The 4,644-nt window shown below is 43.1% G+C and overlaps 1 long non-coding RNA gene across 1 annotated transcript; it reads left to right on the forward strand.

Annotated features, from left to right (window-relative positions):
- Nucleotides 1–578: 578 nt before the first annotated feature.
- Nucleotides 579–4,231, forward strand: LOC122221144. Its single transcript, XR_006203101.1, has 3 exons — nucleotides 579–765; nucleotides 1,480–1,817; nucleotides 4,019–4,231. It is a non-coding gene; the product is annotated as an uncharacterized LOC122221144 (long non-coding RNA).
- Nucleotides 4,232–4,644: the final 413 nt, after the last annotated feature.

Here is a 4,644-nt window from a genome sequence, read left to right on the forward strand (position 1 = left end):
AAAAAATTAAAAATAGAATTACCATACGATCCAATAATTTCTCTACTGGGTATTTACCCAGAGAAAATGAAAACACTAATTCAAATAGATATATTCACCTCTGTCTTTATTGCAGCATTATTTGTAACAGCCAAGATATGAAAGCAACTTAAGTTGTAAGGGTTAAATTGTACTATAGGGCTAAGGCTTAGCTTGAAAGATAACTTTGTTCTGACACTGAAGGTCAAAGATGACAACCTTGCTTTTACTCTTGTAAATCATACTTCATACTCTTGTGAATCAGGCTTTACCAATGAAGGAAACAAAACCTCAGAAAGAGCATCAAAAACAAGGTCAAGGAGATCCACTGGTTGCAACTTAGCGGCAGAAAGTCTAAAATAATCACCTCATTCGATAACTGTTTCTGACTCATCTGGCAACTGTTTCTCTGTTCTGTTCCCAGATAATGATAAAACGATGTGATCGGCTTTAAAAACTCTGTACCCCGGCTGTTCGGGGCCACACTCTTATCAAGAGTGTTGGTCCCGATCGGTCGGCCTTGCCTCTCATTGTAATAAACTTTGTTGCAACTGTCACTGGTGCCCGTAGCATTCTGTTTCAGGAGTCGTGTGGATGCAACATTTGGTGCGTTGGCCGGGAAAGTTAAAGGTCTGAAACAGGGCCCTTTCCTTGGATTGTTCCGCCGGGAAAGTTAAAGGTCTGAAACAGGGCCCTTTCCTCAGATTGCTCCACCGACCCCTGAGAGGAAGCTTGGGATTGGGAGAGGTAAGGAATTCTTGGGGCATGCCATTTGAATGACTCAGGAGGGTCTGCTGGACACAGCTATAGACCCAGAGTCAAGGATCCTACCGGGACGCCGGTGGACCCCATTTGGTTTGGTTTTTGTCAGGAAGGATCCTATTTTCAGGTGGCTGCCACAGCCTACTGGCCTTGAGATCTCAAACTTGTGTTTTCTCTCTGTCTTAATTGTCTTTTTCCTGTTGACTGTCTGTGCATCCTTGTCAGTTTTGCCTATCTTTGTCATGGGTCAAAATCAGAGTACCCCCACCCCTCTGAGTCTCATACTAACCCATTTCCAGGACTATAGGAGAGCTGCCTCAGTTTTCGGCCTCCACGTTAAGAAGCCAGTCCTTCGAACTCTCTGCGAGGTAAAAAGGACCAGCTTTCAGATGAAATGGCCTCACAGGGGATCTTTGACCTTACTTTGGCATATAAGGTTCATGATATTGTCTTTTCTAGGCACAAAGACCAAATCCCATACATTGGGGCATGGAGAACCCTCATTGAAAAACTTCCAGATTGGTTAAAACTTCTCCTTCCTCTTCCCCCTTGCCTCCCTAAAGTACAGGCTTTTAGTACTCAAAGGCAGCCCATCTGGAGCTCAGAATAAGAATCTTGATGGGACTAAGTGGCTGCCCCCTCTGCACTCTTGCCCAGAAACCTTGGTAATGATCTCGTCCCTCTGCTCTGATCTTACAGACATTCCCTTACAGGACCGTGATATCAGCATGTTTTCAGACGGCAGTAATTTTGTATCTCAAGGGCAAAAGTATGCCAACACTACAGTGATGACAGACCGTGAAATTTTATGGCAACAGACCCTTCCCCCAGAAACTTCAGCCCAGCACACAGAGCTCATCGCACTAACAAAAGCCCTAAAACTTGGAAGAAACAAGTCTAAAGTGCCTTGGAGCTACCGATCTTGACAGAGCCCTTGCTTCCACCGGAGCCCAATTACACTCCTAAAGATTTGGAGTGAATTTCAAGAAAAGGGGGAAGTAACATGCCGGGACAAAAGTGGTTTCAGGATCCTGAAGGTAAGATACTCTTCCCCGTGGCACTCGGGTGGCGGGAGTGCTGGAGAAAAGAGAGACGCTCTCCTGCTCCAGGAGCCTGTAAATCTGGGACAATTTCAGACCTGAACCCACAAAATCCTTGGAGGAAGACAATGGCTTTCTTTGTAGAATTGGATGAACGCTGTGAATGGAACATCCCTGTCCATCTGCTGAGCTTTTCATGACTCTAGGACACAGGTGGTTCAAATGGACAATCCCGCAGAGTTAAACCTGTGTTTGGTTTGGGGTTATGGGTTGCCCTCAGTTCCCAGGGCAGCAGAGGCACTGTCTGTCTGTCTGTGCTCCATCTCCTTCCTCCACCCCTTTGTCACCAAGAAGCAAGGAAAGAAAATCTCTGTGAAGGTTGTAATGCTTCTAAGACTGTTGATGAGATGTGTGACTGTTTAAAGTAGATAAAGCTTGTGATTCCCACCCTCCCGTGACATCAACATGCAGCCGCTGGTGATGAGGGAAGGAAGGAATCCAAGTTCACATACAGGCTGGGTTGCATAGGTCGCTGGAGGGAATGCCCACGTTGTGCCCAGGCCAGCCCAATGTGGCTGCATGATCGGAGCTGCACGCCTGTGGCCGGCTGACGGTGGGTGTCCTAACTCCACTGCTAGGCACTGTCACCTACTCCCCATGGCTGTCCATGCCTCTACGCCAAGCCACCAAGGGCACTTTGTCTCCGGAGAGGAGGAGACACTAAGCCTGGCAGGAAAAGTGTGTAATTTAGAGAAGGAACCAGAAAGTAGGAGACAGGTATGTTGAAAGTAGAAAAAAAAAAAAACAAAGATGGTGGACAAGAAAAGTGCCAGGATGGAGGCCGGGTCTAATGTACCAGTGCTGGGAAATCTTAAGTGGGCTGGGCTTCCAGCTCTAGGTAAGAACCAGGAAGGCTGGATAACTGAAGGTACCATGGCTGGTGCTTAAATTTTCTGGGTTTGTATAATGATACGTGTGGGGGACTCATGGGGGACTTTATAAATGTGGACACAGGAATCAAGAACAAAAACTGGCTCAGAGTTTATTCTCTTGGTCCCCCTGGCTCACATCACTGCTCACCACCATAGCTGGGCCACTGCTATTGTTATTTCTCGGGTTAACTATTAACCCGTACATTATCAATTGATTAGTACAGTTGTCAAAAGGCAAATTAATAAAATAAAAATTATGATTAAGTCCAACTATGTCCCCTTAGTTCCTAATGATGAATCAAGAGATTGATTCACAGACAAGAAAAGGGGGAAATGTAAGGGTTAAATTGTACTATAGGGCTAATGTTTAGCTTGAAAGATAACTTTGTTCTGACACTGAAGGTCAAAAGATAACAACCTTGCTTTTACTCTTGTAAATCATACTTCATACTCTTGTGAATCAGGCTTTACCAATGAAGGAAACAAAACCTCAGAAAGAGCATCAAAAACAAGGTCAAGGAGATCCACTGGTTGCAACTTAGCAGCAGAAAGTCTAAAATAATCACCTCATTTGATAACTGTTTCTGACTCATCTGGCAACTGTTTCTCTGTTCTGTTCCCAGATAATGATAAAACGATGTGATCGGCTTTAAAAACTCTGTACCCCGGCTGTTCGGGGCCACACTCTTATCAAGAGTGTTGGTCCCGATCGGTCGGCCTTGCCTCTCATTGTAATAAACTTTGTTGCAACTGTCACTGGTGCCCGTAGCATTCTGTTTCAGGAGTCGTGTGGATGCAACAAAGTGTCCATTGATAGATGAATGAATAAGAAGATGAATGAATAAGAAAAATTTGTACATATGGGGTGCCTGGTTGGCTTAATCAGTTAAATGGCTCTTAATTTTGGCTCAATTCATGACCACGGGGTCGTGGGATTGAGCCCCATGTTTGCCTCTGTGCTGGGTGTGGAGCCTGCTTGGGATTTTCTGTCTCCCTCTCTCTCTGTCCCTTCCATGCTCATGCTCTTTCTCTCTCTCAAAATAAATGAACATTTTTTAAAAAGATGTGTATATATGTATATACAGTAAAACCTTGGATTTCAAGTAACTTCTTTTGCAAGTGTTCTGCAAGATGACCAAACTAATAAATTTTAACTTGACAAACGAGCAATGTCTTGTAATATGAGTATATGTGATGCTGAATGCCACATGATTACAACTGAGTCAATGATTCTTTCTCTCTCTTTTTCTCTTTCTCTCACTGCAGGATTGTGGGTGATTGTCAATGCAATGCCACATTCCTTTCAAAATCCTTGAAAGGAGGCAAAAGCAAATGTCATTGGATAAAGTTTCATGAAAAGAAAAAGATTCCATTGAGCTAATAAATAGCAGCAACTTGTTAGTAATAGTGAAAGTCATCCTACACAATAACCCTCCTCTCTCCTGTCTCCCTCACACCAGCCACGAAGATTTTCAAAGGTAAGTGCAGATTACTTAGTTTCTTTTTCTTTATGTTTTGTATTTTCTTTATTATTTTGTATTATATTACATTATCATAATCATTTTATATGAATATTTTTGGGTTGTGGAACAAATCATATGAGCTTCCATTACATTTTGTGGGGAAATTCACATATATATACAAGTGGTTTGGATTACAAGCATGTTTATGGAATAAATTGTGCTCAAAAACCAAGATTTAATGGACCTAGAAGTTATGCTAAATGAAATAAGTTGTAAGACAAATACCATGTAATTTCACTCATCTGTGGAAACTAAAAAGTAAATAAACAAAAACACAGAATTAGACTTATGGCTGCCAGAGGGGAGGAGTGTGGGTGGATGTACGAAATGGGTGAAAAAGTAGTGGGAGACACAGGCTTCTGGTTATGG

Source organism: Panthera leo, chromosome B3, assembly GCF_018350215.1.
Source record: "Panthera leo isolate Ple1 chromosome B3, P.leo_Ple1_pat1.1, whole genome shotgun sequence".
NCBI classification, from domain to species: domain Eukaryota; kingdom Metazoa; phylum Chordata; class Mammalia; order Carnivora; family Felidae; genus Panthera; species Panthera leo.